This window comes from Vitis riparia, unplaced genomic scaffold (assembly GCF_004353265.1).
Source record: "Vitis riparia cultivar Riparia Gloire de Montpellier isolate 1030 unplaced genomic scaffold, EGFV_Vit.rip_1.0 scaffold701_pilon_pilon, whole genome shotgun sequence".
NCBI lineage: Eukaryota > Viridiplantae > Streptophyta > Magnoliopsida > Vitales > Vitaceae > Vitis > Vitis riparia.
In genome coordinates, this window is record NW_023269739.1 from 105,389 (window position 1) to 118,854 (window position 13,466).

General features: G+C 36.3%; 2 pseudogenes; both read left to right on the forward strand.

Moving 5' to 3' along the window:
- Positions 1 to 818: 818 nt before the first annotated feature.
- On the forward strand, positions 819 to 9,883 carry LOC117910304 (annotated as a pseudogene).
- A 193-nt stretch (positions 9,884 to 10,076) lies between these two features.
- LOC117910303 lies at positions 10,077 to 12,610 on the forward strand (annotated as a pseudogene).
- Positions 12,611 to 13,466: the final 856 nt, after the last annotated feature.

A 13,466-nucleotide genomic window follows, 5' to 3' on the forward strand; every position in this document is an offset into this window, starting at 1 on the left:
TGGCTTCAAGAAAAAAAAAATTATTTATATGTTAGACAACATGGAAAATATATATTTTTTAATGCTTATTAATAATTTTTATTTCAAATTTTAAAACATGAACATATAAATTTTAACAATTATGAAATATTAGTCTAAATATCTTTTAATATTTGGTTATTTTTGCAAAGTGTTTTTAATAAGAATTATGAAAAACAATTTTTGAGGGTAATTTATGAAAATATTTTTTTTAAAAATGTGTTTTAAAAATAACTTTATCTTATATATAGTACTTTATTTTAATTGTTCTCTATTTAAAATAACTTTACGAAAACAAACGGAAATAATTAAAACATTTATTTTAAAACACTTTATTTTTTTTATTTTTATGAATAGAAAACTAATTTTTTTTGTCAAATATGTCTTCTTGTTTTTGTTTTTGTTTTTCTAAAAAACAAAAAACTGCTTTAAAAAATAATTACCAACCATGCTTGAACCCAAAGCCCGAAGCTCCCGTGGGGCTGGTTTTGGGCCTTTTAGGTTTGGGCAAAACAGTCGGGCCTGACTGAGCACAAATTCTTTTCTCTTAAGTCCAAAAAAACCGTCTGAAGCCCAAACTTTCGGGTTGGGCCGGGAAGCACCTGGATTAACACAAATTCTTCTCTTTTAAGTCCAAAAATCCAGTCTGAAGCCCAAAATTTCGGGTTGGTCCGGGAGGGCGGGCGCGCGGATATGAAATATAAGAAAATAGAATATAATTATTATTACGACAGTGGAATCTGAGAAGGTGGTGAGTGTACTACAATTTTGATCTTTTGCTGCAGACTGAATGTAGACTACGAAGAGAGTGAGAAATGAGCGGGCAAGGCAAGGTGGTGTGCGTGACCGGAGCTTCTGGGTACATAGCCTCATGGCTGGTGAAGCTCCTGCTCCAACGTGGCTACACCGTCAAAGCCACAGTTCGAGACCCAAGTCAGATCTCTACCCAATTACAAAACTTCTCATTCCCAAACCCCACTTGCTATTGTCCCCAATTTTCTTCTTTCTTTATTGTTTCAGTACTTTTCAAGCATAATGTTAGTTTTATGCATGTGGGTGGGCCGTTATTTAGCAGTGTGAAGCTTAGATTGAGTGGTATTTTGATGGGTCTTTATCCTTTTTCCTTTTTAAGAAGTTTAATCTATGATTGAAAGTCAATATTCAGTACTCGGGTCTTTGTGTTGTCCTAATTTTCTTGGAATTATACTCTCTACATGGTTCTACAGGGCAAATTGATCGAGTTTATGCTATTAAAAATGATTTCAGATACTTTCAGAATCAATCCATCTCAGATTCTGCATGTGTTCCTTCTTAATTACTACTATCTTGTAAAAATTTTTGCATTTAATTTACAAGACACTGAGGAGGTCTCAAAAAGAAAAGCAAAGGGAAAGAAAAAGATTTTCCTTCAGCCATACCAAATTGTTTTGGAACCAAAAACTCTAAATATGGGCCTGTGTTCTTTTTGGAGACCTATTCTTGAAAATAATTTCAGAGAAACGAAGAAAATCAACAAATTTTTGTACAATTATTTGGCTTTATTACAAGTTTTTTTTGTTCTACAAACAAGACAAGAGGACAGTTTAGCTCTATTCTATTGTTAGTATTTCAACAAATTGTACATCACAACTGAAGTTTCTTGCACTTTGAAAATCCAATCATCTTGCATAAATGATCCAAAAGCTTGCAATTGCAGTTGAGAAAATGACTACTCTACATGCCCCATCCATTTTACTTCAATCCCCATTCTTCTAAGAAGAGCATAGTTGAACTTCTTAATATTCTAGTCATGCTTCCACTGTATACTCCTTATGTACTAGGGTTGTTTTTTTTTCTATCACATAATATATGTTCTTACCAAAATAAAGTTTTTGTAAGCTTTCATTCTTCTTATTTCCATTTAACATGCAAGTTGTGCTTATATATGCCACAGATGATCCAAAGAAGACAGAACACTTGCTTGCACTTGAAGGTGCTAAAGAAAGGCTTCATTTGTTTGAAGCAAACTTACTTGAAGAAGGATCCTTTGATTCTGTGGTTGATGGATGTGATGGAGTATTTCATACAGCATCCCCAGTTGTGATGATAGTTGACGATCCCCAGGTTTATCCTATATTGGTTCCATTGGCATACTGTAAAATTTAGTATTGTCTATATTCTTTTCCAATCAGTTACTGATCTTGAAATTACTAACGAATCATGAATTGTTAATTTGCATGATTCTTCTTTCTGTATGTGGTTTCTTCAACTGATCCAATGGTAGTGAATGCTGATTTCATTAAACCAATACAATGGTGGAAAAGAGAGAAATTGATATTGGATTTTTTATATTCTGCTTATGTGCAAAAATATTGAAGATGTTGGATCTCGAGTTTGCTCTTATTTCTTATTTCTTTTTCTTTTTTTCTTTCATTCTTCCCCCTAATCCTTCTTTTCTCCACTTGTTATGTTTGTTCAAAAGAAGATAAAGGCCCTTTGTCTTGCATCAATAAGAACCAAAAACCCTGTGAATATTTATTTAGGAATGTATAACTTCCTTGACAGCAGCATGGGAATGCTTACACCGTAACATGGCTATTCCAATGGAAATTTATGGTGGCTGATCCAAACACTCCTTGAGCTTCTTCTTCTTTTTTTTTTTTTTTGAATAGGCAAAAGAGCAAAAGACATGTTAAAGAGCCAAAAAAAAGGCTACACCAAGTACATAGGAAGTACGCATGTGCACACCAAAGAAAAACACAAAAACCCTCTTCTTAATGGCAACCTAACCAATCGATAAAATCAATCATACAAAAGGACTCTTGCCCTAGACCCCCTTTGGTCCATTCTAAAAAGTTACAAAGAAAAGAGAATTTTAGCTCGTGATATGAAAGCTCAACATTATCAAAAGCCCTTCTATTCCTCTCTTTTCAAATAGTCCAAAACAAACAAAGAAGTGCAACATTCCACACCTTTTTTTTCCTCCTCCCAACGGATCGGCTATGCCAACTAAGAAATGTTGCTTGGACTGAAACCACTGCAAACAAGGAGAAAACTAATTGCCATAACAAACTAGCCTTAGAACAATGAAGAAGGAGGTGAAATCTCATCTTTACATAAAAAGCGTTTGTTTACCAAAGTCCAACCTCTCTTCAAATTGTCCATAGTTAGAATCCCCTTCCAAGTTGCTTCCCAAAAAAAAAAAAAAAACTCACTTTTATTGGAGCCTAAGAATTCCAAATAAGCCTTGTCGGGAAAGAATCTGAACCCCTTTGAACCATCCATCATAGAAAGATTTAACTAAAAATTGGCCTCCCTTTGTAGCCATCCACACCACCTTGTCATCCATCTCCCTTCTCATTGATTTGCCATGCAAACACAAAAGGAGTGCTTCAACATAACCTAACTCTTAATCTTGGAAATTCCTTACAAAACAAGGGTTCCAGCACCCCTCAAAATCAATATGCTTCCAAACATCACATACCTAAGCCTCCTTTGAAGCGGCTATAGCAAACAAAGAGGGGAAAGAGGGGGTGCCCCCACACCAAATGTCCTTCCAAAACCTTACCCTTCTTCCATTGCCCAAATCAGAGGAAATCTTGTTTCTGAAAGAATCCCATCATTTACTTATAGCCTTCCACAATCCTACGCCATGACCCTTCCTTGTCTTCAAAGAGCACCAACCTGCTTCTTCTACCCATTCTTACCAATGATTTCTTTCTTCCACATGGTCTCCCCTTCTGACATGAACCTTCAACTCCATTTGTCTAAGAGAGCCTTGTTCAAAATAGAAAGATTTTGAATGCCTCGCCCTCCCTCCTTTCACTTTTGGCTTACAAACTTGTGTCAACTCACTAAGTGAGGCTTATTTGCAAGAGAACCCCCCTGCCCAAAGAAAGTCCTTTTGAAGTTTTTCCAATTTACAACAAACCCTTCTTGAAATAAAAAAAATGGACATGAAATAAATGGGTAGGCTAGGCAAGGTACTTTTGATGAGAGTTAAACACCCCACCCCCTTGGACAAGCTTTGTTTCTTCCGCCTTTTGAGCTTTCTTTCCATCCGCTCTTGCCAAAGTCCCTCATTGTTGTCAATTTAAGGGTAGCACCCAAAGGAAGCCTAAGATACTTCGAAGGTAATGACCCCACTTTACACCCCAAAATATCCACCAACTCCTCCATTATTGGAACCCTTCCAACTAAGATTAGCTCACTTTTTTCAAGGTTGATCTTAAGCCCAGAAATTGCTTCAAACCACATCAAGACCCAATGAAGATGCAATATTTGGTCCTTAGAAGCCTCACAAAAAAATCAATGTGTCATCCGCAAATAAAAGATGAGACACCTCCACTCCCTTGCCACCTCTACTTCCCACCTTAAATCCTGAAATAAAAAAATCCCCCCCCAAACAAACAAAAACTCCTTGTGATTATTTTCAAGAGTGGAGAGTTATAGCATTTTAACTGACAACCACTGCCTCAAGGTGACTGAAGATGCATTCCACAAAATGTTAGACAAGTTGCTTATGATTTTCTCCGGACCCTGAATGCTATAGGTATAAGAAATAGGTAAATGTGCTTACTAATAGTGGATGCATTCCACAAAATGCTAGAGAAGTGGTTGTTTCCTTCTCTCTGATCTCTTTCCTTACCTCCTACCTCACCTCCCTCACCTTCCCAAATTCCCTTTTCCTTTATTTTCTCAAACAGCTCAGTTGCTCCACATGATTATTTTTTTTAAAATAGGAATGCTTCACAAGATTCATATATTACCTCCTTGCTAATTTTAGTTAGTTAGGCACTGCCCCTTAAAAACTCAATTAAGTCTACATGATTATACCTTTGATGTAGTTATGAATACAAGGATCATCCATAACTCCTCCAATTGCATGACATATTTGCTGTATTATTGATTCTAAACTGGCACTGTCATAACATGATCAGCAAAAAAATAAAAATGAAAATAAAAGTTACTTCTACAATTTGATGAATGAACCTTATGGCTATGCTTGGTTCCTAGAAAATTTGAGGCAAAATGCAAGGGAAAGAAAATAGAAAGGAAAAGTAGAAAGAAAGAAAAATTGAAAGAAAATTAAAAATAGATTTAAAGTCAAAAATTATTTTTATTTGTTACTTCAAACTTATTTCACTTATTTTAACTATTGAATACAAAGATTAAATAATTTGAAAATTCATGAGTTTCTAATTAGTTCTAATTATATTTGTCTTTCTTTGGTATTTTCTATAGAACAATCAAACATGAAAAAATCATTTTCCTTAGTGTTTTTTTTTTAGTACTTTCCAAAAACCAAACATAATCTATTGAGTTTGTCTATGACGATTGGCATGGGTTATTTTGTTTAGGCTCATTCACCAACCAACTAGTTTGTGGTGTACCGCTATACTTCTTTTCCAATTTTATTTTATTTTATTGGTTCATTTTAGGTTTAAAGAGATTTTATTTTATTTTATTTTATTTATTTATTTATTTTATCATAATTCATGTGTAACCGCATTTCCTTTGTCACCATCACCATGTGACTCCATATAGTGGTTGGGAGAGTTAGATCCTGGAACAATTATGGAATAACTCCATCAATGTTGTGCATCTTTCTTTGAAATGTAGGAACGTGGATTTTTTATTTTTTTTTATTTTTTGAATATCTCCTTCTCATAAATAGGTATGGTATGCCCAACAACATTTTATTTTATCAAAATTCTTTGATAACATAGCTTATCAATATGATGAAATGATCATAATGTATCTCATCAACCTGATTTCATATTGCACAATGGAGCTTAGATTTTGAAGTTCTCTCAGTTACGAATGGAAATCTTGTGTTGATGTAATGGCAGATATTGTTTTTTGTAGTTGGGATTCTTCAAGAGTTTGGTAGGTGGGAGGAGTCCTAGAGGGAGAGCACTGTGCAGAGAGACCAACTTAGCTGGCTAATGGATTATTCGGCTTCAGAGAAATGCTTGGATACATCAGAACATGAGAAAATCTTTCATTGACTTGTGTGCTAATGTCTATTCTCCCACAACTCTTTGAATGCTTGTCACTGTAGAGTTCTTTAGGTTCCCTTAAATGTATATACATTCTTTTTTGGATCAGAGATCAATATGCCTTCCCATCGGAGAGTGGTTTTGTGCTGGAGGAGGCACTGCCTGTGCTATTTCTAGACTCCTGACTGTGGCCAGTCCACTCTGCACTTTTTTCAGTTTCCGGACACAACATGTTATGTCTTCTTTTATGGCTCTTCACTTCTTTTACCGTGCAGAAGTAGCTGCCAATTTGTCATGCCCTCTTGTTTTTACACTTCTGCTAGGCAGCTTAGGGTTAAATAACACGATGGGAATGAGAGGATTATCCCTTTATTTTGCTAAGCCTGCCATTAGATTAAATAATCCTTCCATGTATGTCTAGTATTTCACTAATACGGTGTTGGTAGCTGTCTGATCCATAAAGTTGCATTCCTCAAACAAGAAATTAAATGAGAACTCTAATTTGGATATTATATGAATGAAATGGATGTTAATCTCTGATTGTCTTACTATCCATTAAACATGATGGGCTCAGAAACATGGGTTGACAAAACAGTTGTGACATATCTAATTAGTTTTAATGTGAGTGTGTATGCCTGCACGGCCTCCTATTGATTTTGCTTGGGTTCATCACTTCATTGCTTGTTCTCTATGTTCCATTATCTACTAGAAATGCTTCTCACTATATATTTTCAAACATGTTGGTTTCTACTAGCTATGGTATATGCTTTCAAAGACATTAGCTGAGGAGGCTGCTTGGAAGTTTGCAAAAGAGAATGGGATTGACATGGTTACAATAAATCCAGGGTGGGTGATTGGCCCTCTCTTACAGCCTACTCTTAATCTAAGTGTGGAGGAAGTTCTGAAGCTACTAAAAGGTACTCTTCTACAATTGATGAGAATCTCTTTTTTATGTTTATCTTTCTACTCCAGTAGCAATACATGCTTCACTTCAATATTGAGTCAACTCTATCCAACAGCCCTGCAAATGGAAACTCAGAAGTTTAAATCAAAACTTATCAATAAACCGTCACAAGACTTCCACAGTTCCACATAAAAGGACTACATATGCATTTTGATATATGCTGACTAATCTTCTAACATTAAAAAATTGTTCTTTCCTCTGGTCATTATAGTTGTATCACCAAGATACTCATTTGGGAGATTTGCATATGAGATTAGATGAAGATATGTTTCGTTTTGGCCTCCTAAGTCAGACTGGTTTGGAAGGACCCCTGGACTGTGAAAGGACTGAAAGCATGCGTGAGCAATTACTATCCTGAACTTGAGGTATATTTGCATGCAAGTTCAAGCCAAGGGCAAGAACTTCTTAAATAACCCATTAATCCTTTTGATCTACCCCATCTAAATATTACTGGAGCTCAACATAATTAGCATAAAGTGGGGGTTCCCCGCATCCAACTCCATTGCAAATGAGTTGTTCATGTGCGACTCACTTGATCAGTATTTTTAAAAACTTCTACTAACTTTTTTGGACTATTTTACAGATCTTAACATTCTTTAAACATTTAGAATCATTTCTAGTGGCTTTATAGGGCAATATCATGTTACTTTATTGACAACTCTTACAATAATCAATACTACCTTAACTGTATAGCCAATATGGTTTGTTTCCTTACTAGCCAACCTCTTCTGCCTCCAACTAACCTCCCCTGTATCTTGCTTCAATTATGAGGGCGTTGCCATAGGTTGAGCATTGGACATATGATAAACCTGTGCCTTGATGGTTGTACTCTGATTCATGGATCCAGACCGTAGTAATTGGGATTAGACTTGTTGGTAGTTGCTTTAGTTCAATGCTTGCAATAACCAAAGTAATTTGTCGTACTGCTTTAGAACCGTTCGATCTTTCGTATGAAATAAGAAAGGTATTTTGTACAAAATAATGTTTTCACTTGTAATTTCCAACATTACATAAAGTGATAAATATAAGTGTATTTGCTAAGTGTGATTGCATCATTTTCTAAGCATTTCCGTTTGAGACAAACAGTCTAAGACGAAAATGTGTGCTTCAAAATTTCTAGCTGTAATACTTTTGAGATTGTGCCAAAAGATCAGTTGACAATGACTATAAATAAATAAATGGAAAAACATCATATTATCATTGAGCAGATTGCATGCTAAACTTAAATAGGCAAAAGAAACTGATACTTTCAGTACACTTACATAATACTTGTGATGTAAGCTTCTGAGATTTGTTTGCGGCAGGAGATACATTTCCCAATAAAACACATCGATGGGTTGATGTTAGAGATGTTGCCATGGCACATATTCAAGCATATGAGCTTCCAACGGCTAGAGGCAGATACTGTTTAGTAGGGAGCATTTTTACACTGTTCTGAGACAATGAAGATTTTGCGCAAGCTCTACCCTGCTTTAAACCTACCTGAGAAGTAAGGTTTTATTATTTGCAGGGCGTTATTTCTAGTTTGCATTAGTGCCCTTTGAAATCAATATTGCAGCTTAGGCAATGCTACTTCTTCTTGTTTATTTTGGGTTTTTTCTTTTATTTCTTGATAGGCTAATATATACATATTCTGTAAAGAAGTACCTAGAAAAAGGGGCACAACTCTGGTGCAAGTAGTAGTATGAAAGTAGCACTAAAATGTAGAAATTAAAAACAAAAGGAAACAACTACATCAGGAAGGCAACAGACACAATAAAACAAGTAACCTGCATTGGATGAATATGTGATACATTGATTCCATCATTTGGTTGCACAGACAACACCAATTGACAATAGACTAAACTAAGAAACAGTTGTTCTAATAAGACTGAAACAACACCATCAACAAATTATTGAGATTTTCACAAAAGGCATTGCCTTGAGAATCAAACTTTGGAGAGGTGAATCCTCTCCATCTGAATGAGCTGGGAAGCTGCAAATTAGCCTCCCTTGTCGGTCTGTGTTATCCTCTATGATGTGCCTGCGAATCCAGTAGGTCGTAGCTTGCATTTACTTGGGCCATGGCTGGACCACTGTGTCTTACTTTAAATACTATTGTATGTTTGAAATATTTCACATGTATGCGTAGCCTTTCTCCATTCACGGTGGTCATAATGGCATGTCTACGCTATTTCAACATATCGCCTTCTTATGAATTGCATCCAATTCTTAATATGTTATCGAAGTGCTAAGGGTCTAAAAGTGCTTCAGTGATCGGGGCTCAGGAATTTTCTGATTTATATTATTTATTCTGTTTTGGCTGATCATATCCACAAATGTGTTTTCCTGTTGAATGAAGTTGTTAGTGAGCTATAAGAACCTTTCCTTGTTTCAAACTTTTCCTTGTTTCAAACTTCTATCATCAATATTGACCTTGGTGGAGTTTCTTCAGATTCACTGAATACTTTTTGCCATTTAGGTCTAGTTAAACCCATATTTCATTCTTCTAGTACAAAAGAACTAATCCCCATTGCTTGGGGATCGTCTCAATTACCCAAAGAGATGTGTTTTATGCTCTTTAACTTTTCATTGCATATAGGATTAAGCTTCAGGTCCATGTCCTGAGAGTTTTCTTTTCTTCAGTACCAGTCGTTTCACTGATTGATTAAGAAAATGTGTTTCTGTTTCATTTGTGGCAGATGTGCAGACGACAAGCCTTATGAACCAACCTGTATGGTGTCCCAGGAGAAAACTAAAAGTTTGGGCATCGACTTCACTCCTCTGGAGGTGAGCCTGAAGGACACTGTGGAAAGCTTGAGGGAGAAGAACTTTGTCAGTTTCTGACACGTGGTATAGCCATGCAAATGAATCATAAACAAAAAATGGTGTCTTCTTGGTAACTTCATTGTTAAGTGTGTTGGAGTCATATATCTTCTAACATGTTCATGGTAAGCAATTCCCAAGACATGCTACAAGTTCTCCAAAAGAAAACCAACAGCATATAAAAAGCGGCAACTTCTATTTCTGCTTCTGCTCAACAACAAAAGCTATCAACTATCCTAAATAGGCACCAAGGAGATTCGTAGACCTTAGGCCCCTGCCAAACTAGATTTTTTGTTTGGGAAGTAACTGAGGAAGATTTTCACTTGTCATTAACCTATGCAGAGGTTGGTAGCTAACAAACTATGCAAGGGCAATGTTCTTGATTATACCATATGAAAGGACACAGTGAGCTCTGCCTTTGGAAATGTAGGCAGTGAGGTGGCATGGTCCATTAACTTCATTCTGTGATTGGCTGCTCAACCATTCCTAAGCAAGGGAAAATTAAGCTTACTATCTCTGCTCATTTTGTTTCTTAAGAGTACTGAAATGATTGGAGACAATAAGATTGAAACCCCAAATTTTTGTTAATTACTGTTGAATATAAATATGTTTTATAAAAAATAACTCTCACTAATAAACCCCCGTAGAAAATTATGCAGAAATGCGTAAGTTTCAAATTTTGTGCCTTAAGCTTGAATAATGCTGATATAAGACTCGATGGTAGTGAAGTAGTTTTCAAACCGCAAATGTAGAAACAAAATTATCAACAAAATTATCAACCAAACCAAAATTATCAAACAAAATTATCTCTATATACAAGAAGTGTACAAGTGGGTAACATAGATTTAAAGGTTTCGTCAGACGTCAAGGGAGATGAGTGGAGAAGGAAAGGTGGTGTCCGTGACCGGAGCTTCTGGGTTTATAGCTTCATGGCTGGTGAAGCTCCTGCTCCAACACCGTTACACTCTCAAGCAACCGTCCGAGACCCAAGTCAGTTCTCTATCTCAACCTCCGAGGGCATTTTCACTTATATATGCTTCCATTTAACTCACTGGTTGTGCTTACATTTATATGTATATATGCCACAGATGATCCAAAGAAGACACAGCACTTGCTTTCACTCGATGGAGCTCTGGAAAGGCTTCATTTGTTCAAAGCAGACTTATTGGAAGAAGGGTCTTTTGATTCTGTAGTTGATGGATGTGATGGTGTTTTTCATACTGCATCCCCTGTTGCATTGGAAGCCATTAACCCCCAGGTTCAACCTACACCACTTCCATTTCTATACTTACATTGAGCTAACTTCTATTTCTCTTTTCATTTTTTCGTGTTCAGACAGAATTGATTGACCCTGCATTGAAGGGAACCATCAATGTCCTAAGGTCCTGTTCAAAAGTTCCCATCTGTCAAAAGAGTGGTTGTAACATCGTCTTTGGCTTCAGTTTTATTCACTGGAGAACCTCTGACTCCTGAGGTGCTAATTGATGAGAGTTGGTTTTCAGATCCAGTTTTATGCAAGGAATCAAAGGTTTGCATCTGAGCTTATTTCTTATCACATACCATCTTTTTTGCATGTTTTATGAAATATTTTACCGGTTTTTGCACTGGTAGTAGTACTAGAAGTAGTAGTACTGAAACCATTTCTAACCAAATGTCATTATTTGAGTTTTTGATAGCAATGGTATGTGCTTTCAAAGACCTTAGCTGAGGAGGCTGCTTGGAACTTTTCAAAGGAGAATGGGATTGACATGGTCACGATAAATCCAGGATGGGTGATTGGTCCTCTCTTACAGCCCACTCTTAATCTAAGTGCAGAGCAAGTTTTGAACCTCATAAATGGTACTCTTCAGCAAAATGTGTTCTAAGTTTTGTTTCTTGTTTCTCTACTTGAATATAAGTACATGTTCTGTTTCTTCTTGCGCTGACTAACAGTACTCCTTGTTTGGACGGGTTTAAACTGCATAACCAATGTGATTAGTTTAATCACTTGACAATATCCAAGAAAATGAATGACAAAACATCAAAATATCCACAAGCACATTGTAGACTTTATATCAAGATACTGAATTCTTCAAATGCAAGCATTTGAAATTTGTTTGTTGCAGGAGCTCAAACATTTCCCAATATATCATCCTGGTGGGTTGATGTTAGAGATGTTGCCAATGCACACATTCAAGCATATGAGATCCCAAAAGCTAGTGGAAGATACTGCTTAGTAGAGAGGGATTTACACAATTCTGAGATACTGAAGATTTTGCGCAAGCTCTACCCTGGATTACCTCTACCTGAAAAGTAAGTTTCTATTTGTTATTGCTAGTGCTCGTTAGTGCCATCATTAGAAGAGAGTGAGATCAACACGATATTACTTCTTATTGTTCCATTGGATACATTGAAGAGAACCTGCCATCTTGTTTCCCCTTAAATATTTATGCCTTGGTATCATGCAAAAAATTCTTAGATGGGATCCACATGTGTTTGGTTGCAGATGCGCAGATGACAAACCTTATGCACCATCCTCCCGGGTATCCCAAGAGAAAGCAAAGAGTTTAGGCATTCACTTCACTCCTCCGGAGGTGAGCCTGAAGGATACAGTTGAAAGCTTGAAGGAGAACTTTGTCAGTTTCTGACTCATGGTATTTACTGCTAGACTTGCAAATAAATCATAAACTAATGGTGCTTTCCTGCTAATTTTATTGTTATGAACCTCATTGTGCCTATGATTTGTTGGGTTTTGGGGCTTTTATCTTGTAATATTTGATTGTAAGCATTTCTTATGCTAGAAATTGGTATCTGTATCAACTATAAGTTTCTTAGTTCAAGTTTCCTATTTGTGTTAGAATAAGGTGAAACTCAATTACACTTGGAATGAGGGAATTAGTCCAAGTGGTAGAATATGTTGAACAAAATTTATATACTGCAGTAAGACACAAAACCGAAAATTGCTTCATATTAATAATTAAATGACACAGGAAACAATAGGCTTGTGTCCTTGAGCAGCAACCCCATTATTCCACTGGACATGTTGCCACAGAAGTGCGTATAAGGAAGCATATTCCGATCATCCAAGGACACTGGGTGTGACTTCACCAACAAAGCTCACAGCTGATACAAGCAAACCATGTAAACTTAAACCTGTTAACTTCATTGAATGATTGCCAGTAAAAATGGTAATATTTTTAATGTGGAAGTGTGCCCAAACTACCTCTCATAGGAACAACAGTAGAATGGCATAAAGAAAACTAGGACTGTTTCACAAAATCGAAGGAATATCTTTGTGGGAAGAGAATAAAGAGAACAAAGAGGATGCACATATTCAAAATTTGTGGCTGAGCTATTTAAACCTTTCATTGATACTGGTTGAGCTTCTCTCTGTATTCGTAGGGTGCGCCCCCTCCTCTTTTGGCACTTTTTAATGTATGTTCTTGTTGTCTATAAAAAAAATGAAAAAAAAAAAAAATACTGGTTGAGCTTCTTAAAATTGACACAACAGTTTTTCTCCATTCTTAATTTATAATCAAAAGACTGGCTGAGCTATTTCTTTGTTCTTATTGAGTTTTGAGATGAACCCACATGTGTGTTTGTCACTCATGGCAGGTGTGCAGATGACAAACCTTATGTGCCAGCCTTCCAGGTGTCCCAGGAGAAATCCAAAAAGCTTGGGTATTCACTTCACTGCGCTGGAGGTGTCTAAAGTATAC